At 38.4% G+C, this 18,569-nt stretch overlaps 1 protein-coding gene across 2 annotated transcripts in view; it reads right to left on the bottom strand.

Moving 5' to 3' along the window:
- Positions 1–18,569, bottom strand: part of for (cGMP-dependent protein kinase for) — a 261,102-nt gene that overhangs the window by 66,217 nt on the left and 176,316 nt on the right. The gene's annotated exons all lie outside the window — the stretch shown is intronic.

Below are 18,569 nucleotides of genomic sequence, written 5' to 3'. Positions count from 1 at the left end.
GTACATTTTTCCATAAATTCTGAAACATGCTTAGGTTATGAAGAAAATAACATTATTGTAATTGAATGTGGCCATTCATTGTACAAATAAATGAAATAAAATTTTCAAAACTCTTGAAGTAATATAATGAAATGATTAATTGTTGATTAATGTATTTAGTGCAAAATCTTTATTCGACCAATGTGAGGAGTTTGGACCCGTCAAACTTTTCCCTAATAAAATTGATGAAAGAAAACTCACAAAGAACACTAGAATTCGAACACGGAATACCTGACGTCGTATCGTGCTGCGGTATTTACTTCGCCACTGTTTACGGCGCCTTGGATTTAAATAAGCAGTTGACAGCAAGTTTCAAAAAGGCATGAAAACATACGAACTAGGGGTTTATCCAGAATTTTCCATGAGGGGGGTGACATTTATGAGCCAAAATGACCATAAATTGGGACTTCGTGAAAAAATATAAAGGGGTGTTGAGGAAATTTGGGGGGGGGCGTGGAATAATCACTGATACGAACTTCCTTCTCACTAACTTTCGTACCCATCTGTAATTTTTTTTTTTACTTTTGCTGGTATAAAAAGACCAATTCAAACAAGAATATAGTGTTTTCTCTCGTACTTTTATTTGCATTTTTTGAGTCACTTCACGTCAGTTTTCTACTTCTCTAAGGTATTTCCAACTATAAGGATGAAATAAATGAAGGAAGGAACACAACTACATTAGATGCCGTAAAATAGTCAGAGTTGATGCATCTTTCCAGTCAAAATGGACAAAGAAAATCTAGATGCCATTGTATGCCTATTCGGTTCTCATTATAAATTCACATTAGACATACTACAGATCTTCATTACCAATCTAACCTTGCGCTATTTTTTCCTTCACGGATGAAGGATGATAAAGGCCAAAACAGAACAATGCTCATTGCTCACTCTTGATTTCGTTTTAGGCCTAAGCTATACTCATCGTGCTTGTGTGTGTGTGTAGATCCACCACCGTATTTGAAACCCTCGCTTGGAAGCAGTGGCGCTAGTGTCGCTAGTTAAACCACAGATAAATGTATAATAAGTTTATCTGTGGTTAAACTCAATGGGAAACCTAAAGTTTGCATATTTTCCAAGTTTTCAGAAATCTTGGCGAAATACACCACGGGGGAAGGAAGTTACACATCACATATTCCAGAGTGCAAGGGCCAAAATTAAAGCCTTTGGCTTATCGATTAAAAAACTAACAGATAACGTACTCCACACTTTTTTGTCATCTACTGCATCAGTGCATTGTTCATCCTCGTCGTAACAATTAATTTGGAGAGGTAAGGTGACGTAAAATAACCAAACAGAACTAGAGAATGTTGCCAAGAGTAACATCAATGTAGGGTTCAGCAAACTGACTATTGTAAACGAAAACTCGTTGCTCGAAGGCTGATATATCAGATTGTCAAAGGATTTATAAGTCTAGAAGGCCATTATCAATATTTTAGTCAAAGCAACTCCAAAATGAGATATAGATTCTTTTATTCTAATTTCCCAAATACACATTCTACATACATATGTTGTTACTGGTAACTGGTCTCGACAAAATATTCTTGCCCCCTTCCTCCCACTTGCTTTTCTCTGGTTACGTTAGTGATGACTGGTCATTGTTGATTTCTACCGACCAGTAATGAATAGGATAGACAATTAAAAAGATAGAAATATACAGGTTTTTGCTGAAGCTGCAACTCCCACTCTACATTACCGACATTTCATTGGCTGCCATAGTGTTGCCAATGAGGTGGGAAAACGAATTCCGCCAATTTAATAATTGAAATCCTATGTAGATATGAGACAGCATTGTACTAAATAAACTCTTGGGGCGATTACGTTACGCAATTTACAAGAACTTTTATGGCGGCTTTTCCCAACTTATTTGTGCTAGGCGGAGGTTAAATTTGTTGATACATGAAACGGCTTGGGGAGTTCTAGGCGACATCTATACGCTTTGATTTTTACCAACGAGACAGAAAGGGTAGAGTGGCGTAATCGCTTAAATTTGCAGTCTTTTGTTCAAGCAAATTCAAAGCGAAGTCTTGTGTACTATTTCTGCTAGCTGCTGCCGCTCTTACATGTATGAGAGACGAGCAACTGGGCAAGCACATCACTTGCTCTCTTCCCGTCCAATAGCAGATTCCTTCACCAAGGATGTATTTAGGGGAGGGGGGTTCGAAGGGGTCCAGACCCTCCGGAAGACTTATCAAGTACTAAATTGAAATAATGAAAATATACTTGTTTAGCATTTGTTGTGCAGAAATTGCAGCGAATGTAATTTAGCATTTGTTGTATAATCAAACGGCTTTGAAGTAGAGTACCAAAGAAGATTTATGCACACTACTACTTATGATAATATGCGTAACATATTAATCAGGAACTTTATTTCTCGTTAACTGGATCTAACATTCTTTTTGTTATTCAATAGATCAATGCATTATCTATTTGACATTATGTTCCTTACCAGGACAGTTGTTTTTACAAATTTTGGCGAACTTAATTATATGTAAGGTAGATAATGAATACGTGCTGTTATATCTCTAGTCTAATACCATCTTTTTGCCTACTCATGTAATAATAACACAATATTCATTAATTTATATGTTTTAATATTATTTTAACATTATTCAACTTAATTTAATAAATTATTCCAATTTTAAATAGTTATGTTATTATTATTTCTGGGACACCTAGTTCGGACCCCTCCAAATATATTTCTCGATACGTGTCTCTTCTTCACAGCCGATAGTAAAGTCACAATTTCTCATTCCAATTTGCTTCAGCTTCGGCCACTCTACAGACTTATCCAGTCTTCTTGATTTCTACCCAAATTAAGAACACGTGGTACCTACACAGCCAATACGACAATCGCCCACGATGAAGAAAGGGTAATAAATCTCTCAAGCTGCATCAACAATGCAGTGTGCCACTGTTACGCCATATTTTCACACATGCACAAAACGATCCGGGGGAAAGATGTACGTGCTAACGATCTCAAAATCCATTGTGGAACAACTGGACGAACGTTCTCTGATTAAGAACGTCGTTAATTAATTGTTTGCGCCTACATAGTTTCACGTGCACAAAGCACATTGAATAGCGTGTCTTACTTTGCATCTATAATGCGTGTGAAACTCCTTGAGTGTTGCGAACAAATCTTGCTTTCTAGTTACATAACGATACCAGCAAAGAACTTTCGCTAGCGTGAAGTCTGAAACACTAGAAACAGTGATGTGTCCCTCCGGTTTACAAAAAGAAGCGAAAAAGCAAGAGTTCGCACAAGGCTTCTCTACATAAAGAGATAATCGAGTGTGGCCGTTAGAGCAAAAACCGGTGGGCATTGCCCTCTGTCGGACAAAGGAGATACTAAGCGTGTCACCTGCTCCTCGTGAATTCGACTCAATGCAACGGGATGACTTTTGTACGGAAATAACAGACTAATTCCAGTAGCGGTGTTTTTCTAACTCACGCATTCAGAAAACGGTTGTGGCAATTGTGGTCATGTTAAAAAGGTCATTTTTAATCTTCGTCAATTATGTTTTCAGTAAAGTTTGTCTGTCAGCAGGATTACGCAAATAACATTGTGGACGGATTTAGTTCAAGTATTGTCCAAGTGTTGGTTACGGGCAGAGGAATACCCGAATTCAGTGAATTTTATGAATTCGTATTCGTAATCGGTAATAAGGGAAATAAGAACTAAATTGAAACTCGTGTGAAATATCAATAAAATATTTATATATCTTAATGAAACTTTGTGCGACTACAAAACATATGTCATGGACAAAAAAGTAACACAAATTACTTTTCAAGAAGTGGAAAAATTGGACGGGAATCGACGTTCCATACAATATTGAAACGAAAAGTTGATAAAATTAACCGAAATCTTGAAATGTCAGAAAATATCAAAGCAATCTTTGCCACAGAACTATTCATGGTACAATCTACGCTTACAACTCTGATGATCGGTTAGTTCGTATTAACTTTCCAGCCTGATCACTACCAGTGCCAGTGCGTAGTTAGAGATCGGTTAGTTCACTGAACTCTCCAGGGTAACTATTGCCTATTTTTGTGGAAGTGGGAAAAGGTTTATTATCCAATTCAAGTCATGCTTTTATTGTACTTTTTTGAAATGCAGCATGGCTCTATTGCTCATGTTGGAATAGCATCATTGCGTATTAAATTGAATCTGTTTCTGAAATGTGGATTCTTTCTTTTCTTTCATTTGCGTCGTAGCGCGCAGTGCTAACAACTCCGCCATGGAGATCGGTTAACACCTGCACCTGTAGCTGATGAAAGTATGACAGCATCGCCACTTCACTTCACCCTCACAGATTTTTCGCAGGGTGAGGGTGAAGTCTGCCCTCATGAGGGTTGCCCTTCGGAGGGTGAACACGAGAGGCAAGTTATGTCAACACGGGGGCACTAGGACACAAGCAAAGGAACGCGTTTTCTTCTACGGTAATTGCTAGGGAAGTAAAGAAATGACTGTCCACTTAATTTTAGAGTTGGTAACACTGTTAAGCGCTTCTCAATATATGACACCTTTCACTTGAACAATTCTTTCTCACTTTAACCTGACATTCATTCTTCTTCTAGTTTCCAGTTTGCAACCCTGCGCCCTTTGGCAGGGAAGGCGTCTAGGCGCAATACCAGAATTATAGTGTCAAAACCAGGATGGTCCCGGGTCAGATCAGGAAGGTTGGTCACCCTAAACACAATTATAGTGATCTTTTATCAATCAGCGGACACCATTGTGCCAGCTATCGTGATGTTCAACACGTGCAACACGCTGCCAAGACATTAGGTTATACAACGCCTCCAACTCGAATCGGACTGAAGGAAAGCCAAGTTTCTCATCACGAACTCTTTGGCTGCAGAATTTATTACCCCTGCTGCCCCCGAGACAATTGTGTTCCAGGGGTCACGTGGCTCTTCGCTCTAAATACTTTCTTGTTTTCTCGATAAGAGGGAAGCGGCGCCGTGGCTGGAACAATGCGCCGCGAATTATAATGCGTGATGTACTAAATAGCATCTTCACAAGCGCCGAGCGCGCAAAACTGCTGGAAAATTTGGTTGTCACGTTTCGTGGGGCTGCTTTGAGCCAACCATCTTTGGTAGCTCCATGAGATTGACCTTTACGTTCCAGTAAGCGCACCTGGAAATTTTATAAGGATGGGCGCCTAAAGTGATTATACGCCCCGCCCGCCTGCATATTATTTTGAACTGCTCTGGTTTTGTAATGTGAGTTTAGGTAGAAGCGACGCCAAGAGCTGGATTGTAGGGAAGATCAGGGGGTGCGTGGAGTATCTGGGCGCTCAGCTACCTAACGACCAAATAAGCGTTGCTCGCTGAGAAATTGACTCTTGCTCACCACAGGTTTAAGCTACAGAATACATCTTTTTGTGTTTCGATCTCGTGAGGCCAGGCCCGTAGCCAGAGGGGGCTCAGCCCCCTGGCAGGGTCGCCAACCTCCTTAACATTAGGTAAAACTATTTTGTATTCTAATTTGTTTGAGGTGAAGAGTGAACATGTAGACAGAATATATTACTTTGTTCACAACTTCGTTCGTCCATCTTGTTTATGAGCAGAAGTCTAAGCAGCGGCGAGTGTTTAGAAGATTCTATAAACTTTAGAAAGTTCTTTCATAGGGAACCTTCTTTATCTGTACCTTCTCTGCCCATGTTGCAGCCTCTCGTTTGATAGAAATATGTGACCTTGACGTCATCATCCACATTCCTTCCACATCTGCGTCAAATGTCAACAGATCCCAAGTTTTGGGAACGAAGGGGGATTTTTTTGCTTCGGCCGGGGGAGGAATGTACGGTAGGCACTATGATTGAAGTGAATATTGTACATTTTAACATGTATGATATAAAGATCTGTATCATCAAAAATAGTATGGAGTGTATATTAAGGGATGGTGTCAGTAGCAGTCATTAGCACTTCAAGAGATGTTAGAAGATATAGAAAAGAAACTGTAGTACTTGTATGATATTTCTAAATTTTATATTTTAAATTAACTTAATGACCCCCGACACACATAATTTACCTTCATTTAATACTGTTAAACTTTTGAAAAATGAACTTGGTTTACAAAGCCCCCCCCCCCCGATAACCCGTAGATCAGGTCTAGCCTCCGTGAGGCAAAGAGTACGATGAGGAAGATTGTGTGAAGATGGCGGTTAATGAAGAAGTATTTGTGATTAACGGCTTGCGATATTGCGTAATCTCAGAGGAAGTTCCAGTAAAAGAAGGTGATAATTTTCCGCTTGTTGCAAGTTTTAAAATGAAAGTGTTGTTTATTCAAAATACACACCGTAGTTTTGGAAAGTTGTGCCGTGTGTGAAAAAGAATATTTCGACAGTTTTGTGCACATTAACCATTTCCATAATTAATATATTTTCATAATCCTTGTTCACTCGACGCAGCCACGTTGAGCACAGATTACTCAAAGGCGTTCATACTTTGATCAATGAGCGAGCACACACCGTCATGCAAATGATCTGTCTCCTTAACGAGCGAAAATCTTGATCGGCGAACATCGCTCAGAAACCAATCGAACGCAGCTGCGGTGTGAAGTGTTGGGACAATTTCAAACCGAAGTGACAAGAGACGCATGCCCCTGCAGTCTATAAGCAAAACCTTCACTGCGCATGCAACAGTCCGAGGCGACAAAATTCAAGCCACGAGAAAGCGGGCCAACCCGAGCGACAATCAACACGTGTCGTGTCGCTTCGGTTCGAAAGGGTTATTTTTTTTTTTTTTTTTTTATTTAAAAAGTGTTTTAAAACTACCGAGAACAGCTTTTCAGCCTTAATACAGCAGTGTTACATGTTACAAGGTTACATGTTACATGTTACAAGGTATCCAAAACCACAGTATTGGACAAGAGAGCATTCCAAAATATTTAGCAAACATAACCTAAAACTACCAAAAATTTAAAAATACATTAAGAAATATACAATTGTTACATTTCAACTATAGAACTATAAAAGAGTTCTTAAATAAGTATCCTTATATATGAAGTTGAAATTTTTTTTAACAACATTATCAATATCTATCTCACGGTATTCGAATTATAACTGTTTATGAGATACAGAACATACTTGTTATTTTTGTATTTCGTATCAAGACATAATAATTCGCTATTTCCTCTCAAATTGTATGATTTCATCTTAAGCCATATCATACGAAGGAGTTTTGGTACTATATATTTTTCCCTCCAAGATTCCTTCCATAATTCGCTTTTCAGCTCTGACATCAAGTCTGTCTAGGTGATTCAGCAGGTTATCATACTCACAATAAAGAGCATTCCCTGACATTCGCTACGAGACTCGGCGGGAAGCGTCCCAGCATCAGCGCTTGTCTTTCCCGGTGAACGGGTCCGCGACAGTCGCACGCTAGAGTCTTGTTTTTCTCGCTCTCCCTGCCTTCGCCCTCTTTCCCTTTCTGTTGACGTTGCAGACTGACGCCAGGATAATCCTCCCTCGGAAGTTGTGTTGCGTCGTGTCCGTGTGTTGAAGATTGTGGCTTAATATGGCACCACAAAAGTTTACATTACAACATAGGATTTATCTTGTCGAGTGTTACTTCGGAAAGAGGAATTGTGGAGAAGTGCGACGACGTTTTGCAACGAAATTTCCTGGTGTTCCCCTTCCACATAGGACCACTATATTAAACCTCGTAAAAAAGTTTAGAGTAACAGGGTCAGTTCTGAATAAAAGTGGAAAGAAAAATGGGGAAATCTAAAAATAAAGTATACATATTCCCAGTATTGCGGAAAATGTTCTCGGGACGCCAATTTGTCCCGTATTTATCTAAAAAAAAAATAACGAATTCAAATTTTAAAATCATTTTATACATCATATTTTCTATGATGACTGTTCAGTGGACCAAAGAACGAAATCGGAGGTCTTTACGACAGGGGAAAACATATTGCAAGTTCTAGTGAATGAGAATAAGTCATGTTTTGAATTTTATAGTAATGCATTGGGAAAAAATGTCCTATTAAAGGACGCCAAGAATTCACTCAAATATTAATATATTTTGCCAAAATGTTAAAAATTAGGGATTAACAAGGCTTTAAACAGCAATTGATTTTGTAATGTTTAAAAATGTTATAAAAAATAAATGTAACTGTATCCATGTCTATATAATCTGTATGTCCCGTCTCTTTTATTTTATAAATCTGGCAAGGCTCTGGTAATGTTTGAGCTCGCTGGAGAAATGGTCAAATTACATAAATAATTTTAAAAAAACCAAACGAAAGTAGAAAGTATACTCATTATAATAAGGTATGAGCTAATGAGTAAGAACCAGAGGATATAAAATATAGGAAAGGAAAGACCCTCGACTACAGCTCTGCAGATTCGAACACAAAGAAGCTGAGAAACAGACGTCACCGTTAAATCATTTCTCGCCTCTGAACCACAACCATGACGGTTGTAGCGATTGTATGGAAGAGGAAGTGAATCAACAAAGAGGAGGAGGGTTAAAAAACAGTTCCTGCGCAATCAAGAGTAATAGGAGGGTAGACGTCCTCGCTCCATCCATATGCGGATGTCTCAATGCTTCTACCATGGACAGAACGTGCAAGCGGAAGAAAATAAACCACCTCTTCAGCTTGACGTTGAGGCTGAAGCCAACTTTAAATCACGTAACCTTTTTATTCTAAACTAGAATCAGCTTCCATACAAGGTTTAAGACTTCAAGAGCAAGTAATGAGAAGCTCTGCGTTCGTGTGACTATATTTTTAGACGCACTGGTTTTAAATTGCCACACTGGCGATGAACGAAAGTAATCATTTAGTAAACATTCCCAAAAAACTGGTTATTCCCTCCTCATATCTCCAAATTGCAGTCAATCATGTATTATCTACAGCTGTCGCACTTGCTGCAAGAACATGCACAGTTAGAAATGCGGGACTTGGTTTCTTTGAACACCACAGTTGCACAGGATGTTATTTGACCGATAGTACTTGGTTGGGTTACTTCACATTTGTGTCTTTCCTGCAAAGTCTTGCAATTTTGTTTCCTCAAGTGGTCAATACAGCCAGCATCGAGTTATTAAAACGTGAATCAATATTGTACTGTGTAAATTACAAAGTATGGTCTACTGTTCTAATTCGTTGCCTGTACTGCCATTTTACGTCACTCTTTGTCACAAACACACTAAAGGCTGAATCACACGGAACTGGACATCCAGTTAGTTGGCGCTGAACTGGCTACCTGCCCGAATGTGATGGCTGTCTGGCTGGCTGCTTGACTGGTTTGGAGGAATAGGACAGTTCTAATCGCTACTGGCTTTCCTCGACTGGATGCTGTGGAACAGCCAATCAGAGCAAAGTTTGGCCTTGTGAAGATAATCTGTGAGTTTGCAAAGGGGAGTTTATTGTCTGTGTTTCTGTTGGCTGTTCTCGATAAAAAAAAAAGTAAAGAGATGACGTGCAGTGCATCCGTGTTCAGTTCATTAGGTATTTATGCAAAGCGATGAGATGTGTACGTGACAAATATAATTTGACCAAAATGAAAATCCTTATTATTACAAGGTTTTTTTTTTTTTTTTTTTTTGAACGGATCCTGCGAATCTCGTGGATGAATAATGAATATGCATACTGCCAGAGTTCATTCAAATGTTTGTTCGATACGCATTGCTTACCATATTTTTTTCGAGTCAATTTCTGCTCCATACTTTTCTTTTTTAATTCTTAATAAAAGCACAAAGCAGTAATTCTCCTAAAACATTCTTCAAATTGCTCGTCCATCTTTACAGATTGTCTGCTCTGTGCAATGTCTTATGGGAACAAAAGTCTATCGACAAGTACGGTAAAAAGTATCGTGTAAGGCGAAAACTAGCAAATGGGTAGCCAGTCCAGCGCCAACTAGGCATTCCTACTGGAAATCCAGTTCCGTGTGATTCAGGCTTTAACTTCTCTCTCACTTTCAATCTGCAGGGTTGTACTGGCCAGAAGAGCAAGTGTTTGTTCCATGGACCCAGCTCGTACTGGCCCCCTTCTAACCTGATACTATTAAGAACATATCATTGTGAAATTATGTACAAAATACTATTGATCGGAAATGCATTATAGAGTTGTAAGCATTGGTTCGATACCGCGCATAGAAATTCATAACATATCTAAACGAAAAATATGCTCAATTATTATTTCTTCTTAATAAATTTATCCTATAAAACCAAGTTTGAAGCATTTTTATTCTAGTTAACTGTACAATACTAGGATCATAGGACTTATATCCACAGTTGCCTCACATATTCTAAAAGATAAAAGTTCAATGCACTTATATTGGGCTCAATGCTATGCTACTTCAAGACAAGAGCTAAATTAGCAATTCGAGAGAGAAGCGAAAACATGACAGGGTTTACAAATAGAGACGAGACAGACCTCTTCACACACGAAAGGATATTCAGAATGAGACAAACATCCCCATTCTCAAGATGAGGTACGCCTGGGCCATATGCTGTCTCGTCTTTTCATAATCTATATTATATCAATTTACAACAAATTTATTTTCAGGACATACAAAACATGTAAGCTACACTTCTCTGCATTTGGAGCATCTTACATTCAACCAAATATCTCAGAGGTTCTGTGGTACCACCAGGGACGAGAATTTTATGATACTATCAGCAAAATATGCAAAGTAAAAAAATTCACATGTGCCTTAAAATATAACAAGTACGTCGCAAAATAATAAATTTATATAATAACGTCTGTTTTCTCCTAGCTTACCTCATGGGGAAACCTATTAACGTGAAAATAAAGCACAGGACCTCCCCCCCAAAAATAATTAAAAGTAGCCTATGTAGGACTCTTTATTTTCTTCTATCGTATGCTTAGACATTTTCACATACGTCCTGTTGCTTTACTTTATGGGTCCTGTCCTAAGTTGTAATTTACAGAGACTACTTGGTGCAAAATGTCAAATGTGCACTAACAAAACCTAGTGCCCAGAAAAGCTTTCTACAGGGTGTCCGAAAAGTCACAAAAAGACAAACTTACCTAACCTACCTAACTTTTGTACCATAAATTTCAACTCTTACTTCATCTGAACATTGATTGAATAACATAACCAGATGTCGGGCACACCTGGTACTGCCTTCTGACGAGAACAATTTTGCCAGTACACCTCGTAATTTCGAAAGAAAGCCACATACGTTTTTATGAACATTGTGGCTGTCCAAGGCTGTCCTCATTACAATCCTATAATATGTCATAATTAACCCTGTAAATCTCCTGCAATGCATAAAATGAACAAAAATATTATCGATATTTTATCGATTCGATAAATACCCACAGAAACCATCGATACACATCGAAAATTATTGCAAGCGACTCCATAGCTGTCTTTTATATACAGTGTGTTTTACTTCGTACAAAAACTTTTTTACACCTTATGCCCGCTTTAGACGAAAGCATTTCCTTAGCATTTTTCTTAACATTTATGCCATGACCAAAAAACTACCGTGTAAAGTGAGAAATGTTATGGCATTTCAGATGCCATGGCATATTTCATGGCATTTCTCAAGGATAGGCTCGGTCCGTAGCATTTTTCGCAGCGTAACCAATCAGAAGCGACCTCATGGTCACGAGTGCAAATCTAATGGCGGTCGCATATGCAAACAACGTATCACTTCACAATTATAAACGACGATAACTATTCAACCGAGAGTAATATCGCTTCGTTATAAATGGTTTTAGGTAGAGAAGAATGGCGCTGATAAAATACATACTTTACAACGTTTACTAAACACGTAAGGAAGAATATTTTAGCTTTCTCAATTGTAAACACCGTGCACACAGCATTGACGGTGTAACTGGACGTGCCTTTCGTGCTGAATGCATTGTACATTGTAATTGAAACAGCTAACCGAAATGTTCCATAAAATGTTTGCGTGTGAAGTACTATCTGCTATAATATTTTTGGAAGTATTTGCGTAGCATCTATGCTAGCAAAAATGTTAAAGGAAATGCTTTCTTCTAAATCCGGCTTTAGTAACTTTTTCCCCACACTAACATTCATAGAGAGAATCATCATCTTGTTTAATGTTTAAAAATATTCACATAGACAAAGTAAATACCCAGTGCAAGCTTCATGTCTCTATCGCTTTTTAATTCAAAAGGCGTTCGTTCAAAGTCTCGGTTGCGTAACTTTTCGAGCACCCTGCACTTCGGATGATGCAACAGGAGCAAATTTCTACTTCGGAAGTAGTTAAGTTCGTAAAGACAGTTCTATATATCTTGAAAAGGCTGTAAACTGGGTCAAAATTTCAGAATACGCCAGTGCAATGCAATAACATTCCACTTCTTCAAAGATCACATAAGGGCGCACTTGACTGCACAGCCTCCTGGCTATGCCGCCTTTGACGGCCGGAACCGTTCGTGGCACTCTACGACATCCCTTTCCTCGCGCGCTCACTTCCGCGGAAAAATGACTCCGTATTTACAGCTAACTTGCCACTCCCTGGAAACACAACTCCGGAAACTGCAGCCAGAAAAGCATGACGTAATTTTTGACGCATCCAGCGTATCCTCTTCGGAACAAAACAGTTGCCACCGAAAACAAAAATATGAGGTTCTTTGAACGTAAGGTTTCGTTGCACCCCCTCGAAAAAAAAAAACGAAAAAAAAGCACTGAACAAAATTGGATTTTAATGATATTAGGAGGTACACTACGATCATTCACCCTAACTACCTGGAGAGGGAGAGAGGCGGGGGATTCTCCCCACATCCGATCTCACTCACTTTTTTCTGGTGGTAGCCGGACAATTGCGATGAACACAGTTAGTAGTGAAAGAACGGGTGGACAATTGTGATGACATTTTAAATCTTCTATGAAATTGAAGGGTGACTTAACACCCCGTACAATACCTCTTACAAGATAATTATGGGAAATATTGCTATTTTCGGCTGTGAATTTGGTTCAATCAAGTTTTTGAACATGGGCTAGAGCCAACGTACACCTTTTGAAGTGACCCGTTTCCTCATATGTGCGAATACACTTTCCAACTCACTCGTCGTATTTAATGTCACGCTTCTTCCTTTTCTGACCTTCTAGATTAAGTACCATCCGCATGTACTGGATGTTGGTGTCTTCTGCTTGGCTCTTGAGGCAGGCCAGAACGTCATGAATTTTTGGATGCGGATTTCCAAGCCACCTATTTATTCTGTTGTTCCAACCTTCTACAGCATTATTAGTTCCGTGGCGCCTTTGGTTAGGTTAGATTAGTTCCTGATGGTCGGAATTGTCCTACCATTAATTTGTAAATTGAGCTTCACCGTCAAAATCATCGCAATTGCCCTCGATTCTTTTCTGGTGACTATACTGACAACATTAAGAATTCATTCATTGTCTTGCTGTGTTGGCCAAAACTGACCGGCAAATAACTTCAGTAAAATCACCTCACTCTCCATTTTATTCTACTCTTAATGCAATTTTCGTTGGTTCTACTGATCAGGGGCGGCTCAAAATAAAATTTTAAGGGTAAGGTGGCGTTTTGCCACCCCTCCAATGTTATTCTCTATGCCACCCCTAACTTTCCACGCTAGTCCACCTACTTTACGCTTCACCAAATAGAAACCTTGACCATGTTATACATTTACTGTTTTAACGACGAAAAATAATAGCCTTATTTTAAAAATACGTTTTACTTTTATAGAACACGTTTATTGTAGGTATTTATTTAACACCTGAATAATGATATAAAATAACAGCAATCTCTTAGCTTAAATTTCTACATAATTTTATCATGTTATGCAGAGGCACAACCACAATTTTTTGTGTTGGGGGTGGGGGGAAGTACCTGGATCCGTTGCCGTCGCCAGAAAGTTTTGTAGGAGGGTCAGACCAACGATAAAACTTGAATAGTAATAATAATAATAATAATAATAATATAAAATAACTATTATAAACTAATAAAAACCGGCATCAAATAAAAAATTAAAATACAGGGTGTATCAAAAAGAATCATCCGATTTCAAAAGGCTATATTTAGGAAACCAATGAACATAGAACCTTGCTGTAAATTGTAAAATACATGTTGGAATATAAAGTTTTATTTACATAATGTTTACAATTGCTCTATATGTCTACCTCTGGATGCACAGGATACAACCACACAATAGTGAAATTCATCCCATACTTGAGGGGGCATGTCTGGTGTTATTGCAGTCACTGCTGTTGTTATGCGGTTTCACAGCTCATCCACAGTTCTTAAAGAGAGGGGGAGACATATGTGGGATCTTTCATGAATCCCCCACAAGAAAAAAATCACAGATAGTGAGATCTGGCAATCTCGGAGGCCAGTGGTGTGAAGCCAAATCGGTAGGCTCCCTACGGCCTATCCATTGTTGAGGAAGCTCATTGTTAAGAAATGAATGAACATCCAGGTGGCAGTAGTGGTGCTCCTTCCTGTTGGAATATGAAAGGCATCAGTGTCTGCTTGTAATTGCGGGAGAAGCCAGTTCTGCATTTCCAGATATGACTGGATAAAGGTGCAAAAGACATTCAGTCTGTCGCCATTTCCCGAAAAAAGGTTTACGGTCTGTACTTTCTATTGTAAGTAAAACTTTATATTCCAACATGTATTTTACAATTTACAGCAAGGTTCTATGTTCATTGGTTTCCTAAATATAGCCTTTTGAAATCGGATGATTCTTTTTGATACACCCTGTACATATATCTTTGCGTTTTTATATATTTCTTAAAATTTATAAGAGTTATTACCATTTTGCAGTTTATGTTCAACGTAATGAATGCTGATAGACTTATTCTGAAGATATGAAGAAAATAATTCTACACTCTTGTTCACGTCAAGTGGCACATATTATGTGTTTCAACAGTTAAAATATGTGCCACTTTATGTGAACGGGAGTGTACATGAAGAATATAAGATAAGACCATTCACTATTACTGTGAACCATCTCAAAACTATATTTTGAAAATGATTTCAAATATTACAGTGATTTAATCAAATGTCGATGCGATTATTCAATTAATGCAAAATGTTTACTAAACCAATGAAAGGTGTTTGCACTCGTTTAACTCTCCCCTTATAATATACGGTCATGCAAGAGCGGAAGTTTACTTTAAATGTGACAGAAAAGAACCAATCTTATCTACGAAAAGACACCTAAGTCGAGATATGTATGGCCCTCAGCGATAAAAGAGGACAAACCCATACCTTTCCGCGAACTCAAGGGCAAAAAGGTGTTTATATAGTTACAGAATCAATCAATGTAAAGTAAATTGGAAGCTTAAGTGTATCCCTACATTAATAACAAATTAATAATAATATTAATAATAATTGCACGGTCGATATAGTACAAGGATACACTAAAGCATATTTTTTGGAAATTTTAAGTTATGACTTTTTTTTTAAAAAAAAAAAAACTTGGTGATTTTTTTAGGTGATAAAAATCGTATCCCTACTTATCATTGCTCATTTTGGGATAGAAGAGAAACATCTTTATCTTGAATGGCTCCAATTCTACAGTCTGTGGACAAATTTTCAAAATCTTGCATCCTTTTTCTTATGTAACCGTTTTCTGTGTTTGGTGCTATTCCAGGACAATGTTTTCGTGGCGCGAGAGTTTCGATCCAGTTGGAAACAAAAAAACAAAACAACCTCGCAGCATCGAAACCACAGTCGAAACTATGACGACACACATTATCTCGACTCGCGACCCCAAAGTGCTCTCTCGGGCTGAAATGGAGGGCGCGCAGACATTACAATCCAGTTCCAATGCTTCAGATGTTTTACTTGTCCTTTTAAGTCTCAACTTCATTTCTGCCTGCACACTGCTATGACTAAAACGTGATAGTGATTGTTGTTTAGCGTCGATTTTCTCTTTTTGGCTAATCAGGACGATGAGGATGACTGAAGATAAGATGAAAATTACAATGAAAATGGACGCTCATATAGAACACCCATGCCGAGATTCGAACCCTGGGCCGTTGGCGTTGATGCGTGCTAACCACTATACTATGTATGTCGGCTGTTGTCGGTTGCAATGTGCCAAGTGTAGAAGTACAGTAAAACCTCGTTAATTAGAGCTAATTGGGGGGATAAGTTGACAGGTTTAACGAAAGTCCGAATGAACTGAAATAACCTAAAATAACAGTAGAAAGTGCATTAAAACTCCGTTTATAGCAACAAAACACGTTTATTATGGTGTATTTAAAGGGCATAGGACTAAATACACTATACAGTACTGTACAAAGTCTGCGGAAAACAGAATTTCATCAGTGGTTGACTGCCTTTTCTTTGGGAAGTTCTCTTGTTGACTTCTAGCCACATTTAAAACCTTGCATTCTGCTTTTTTTTTGCCTGTCCGGATTAAGCGAAGTCCGTCATATCGGGGTCCGGATTAACAAGATTTTACTGTATAATGTAACTGTACTGGTTTGTAAGTTTTCAAGAAGATTAAAATAGGAGGTTTATGCATGGGTGATAATTGATTATCACAGGATCCATATTACTATAAGAGCTGACGTTTACAGATACATTAATAACAATATAGTCCATAATAACAATATACATTTCTCATTAATACCAGGATTCCCGGGTTCGAATCGAGACCTGGGCATGGGAATTCTTTGCGAGTGTTACTTCATGACTAGCCTTCCCCCCGCCTAGCAATTTGTTTTCGCAAAACATCCCCCAGCTGTCTCACTGTCACAGGAATATCCCCCCTACTTAGCGCCAGAGCTCGACCATGCATCCCCCAGCTAGCAATTTCCACGCAGATCATCACTCATCCTCATCGTCGCGATTAACCAAACTCGGAAGAAAAACGACGTAAAATAAACTCATCAATATAATTAATAAACTGTGTTTTCTCAGATAGCTTAAGTAGATGTGAAAATACTTGGTACCTAACAATAGACCCTTTAATTGACATTAATGGGTTTTTTATTCATTTTCGAGGGGTGACGCTATTGTTAATTAATCTAGCGCCACGTGTCGTGGGTGGAGGAGGAGATGAGTCATCGATGACTCATGCACACGTGTGAGTTTGAAATTAATGGTTTTCCATTAAGGTACAAAAGACACTATTATGTATTCCGTTTTCGATCTAAGATAACACTATTGTTGTATTTTGTATATGCGTTTCTGCCGGATATGAGTCACAGATGATTTATACTGACGTTGGAGTTTGGAATTAATGGTTTTTCCATTAAGGTACAAAAGACACTATTATGGAGTTCGTTTTCGGACTATTCTAACACTATTGTTGTATATTATATATGCGTTTCTGCCGGATATGAGTCAGGGGTGCTTTATGCACACGTGGGAACTTGGAATTAATGGTTTTTCCATTAATGTACAAAACACATTTTCGGCCTATTCTAAGGCGTCACGTCCGGCCATTTTGGCGTCGGTGGTGAGTCATATTTGGTATAATTAAGGATCAGGATTTACCCGTATTCAACCGGTGCCGACGCGTTCGATCGGAGGTAGAAGATATTATAACACATGTTCGCTTTAAAGGCGAAGAAATTGAACGATGTATTCTATATGAAAACGAAGTATGCGAGCGGAATCCATGTTATTAATATTAACCTGTTACGGAAGAACCTGTTATGTGGTTGCATTCATCGTCACCCCCAAACCGCGCGCGTTCATGGACACGCGTGGGGGAAGAAAGGGTCGCCATTGTTACGGCCCCCTTCGCTTGGTCTTCTTCCGAAGTTGAATGGAAGTCAAGTGTCGCCAAATTTTTACACACGAGTATTGATTTTTTTGAGGTTCCAATTTTATTTGGTGGAAGTAATCTACGCGGTATTTCTGCCGCCTATCGTAACATTGCAAAGACTATTTGACCAAAACCGTAAGGAATTTGGCTGAACTAGGAACATTCAGTTCCAGTATCTACAAGTTAAAGTGGATGGCATCCACTATTTGCCCTTATTTCGGGGTTGCGAACCACGGACCATTTGATTATTGCCTTATAAACATCAGGATTCACGTAAAATTGACCAGATGTTTTTACTGTTAGGGACAATATTTCGCATTTTTTGTGTATTTTTACTCAGAAAACGCTATTTGAACGATTCAAGCAAGAGTTCGCATGGCAATTTAGACACACAAACTGTATTTCTTCAACTTTAGCTGAAATTTAGGTTTATTTTTAATACTGGGGTGGATTATTTACTTTTCAAGTACCTTTTTTTTTTTAGTAACTTAATACCACTTTTTTATAAATGAAACAAATGGTTTCTACACAGGAAATTTTTATTTTCACAAACTAGACTACTACAAAGTATGTAATACATCAAGCTTTTTCAATTGTTACATATCATTCTACTACAAAGTAGCGTTATACTAATGCTTTTTTTATCTCTAATATAATTTCTTCACAAGTGCGATATCCAGGCTGATTGTTTTTTACTGTTCACTCAAAATTCTGCTATCCATGTTCACATTTTACCCAAGTACTCTGAGGCTAATGAACCTCCAGCTACTACAAAGCTCTGTGCCCTGATTAGGCTCTCACAGCATCCACACTGTTGATAAAGTCAAGAAAATGC

This window comes from Lepisma saccharinum, chromosome 20 (assembly GCF_977018435.1).
Source record: "Lepisma saccharinum chromosome 20, izLepSacc3.1, whole genome shotgun sequence".
NCBI lineage: Eukaryota > Metazoa > Arthropoda > Insecta > Zygentoma > Lepismatidae > Lepisma > Lepisma saccharinum.
Note: the sequence above shows the minus strand (reverse complement) of the source record. Positions and strands in the feature narration are given on the sequence as shown.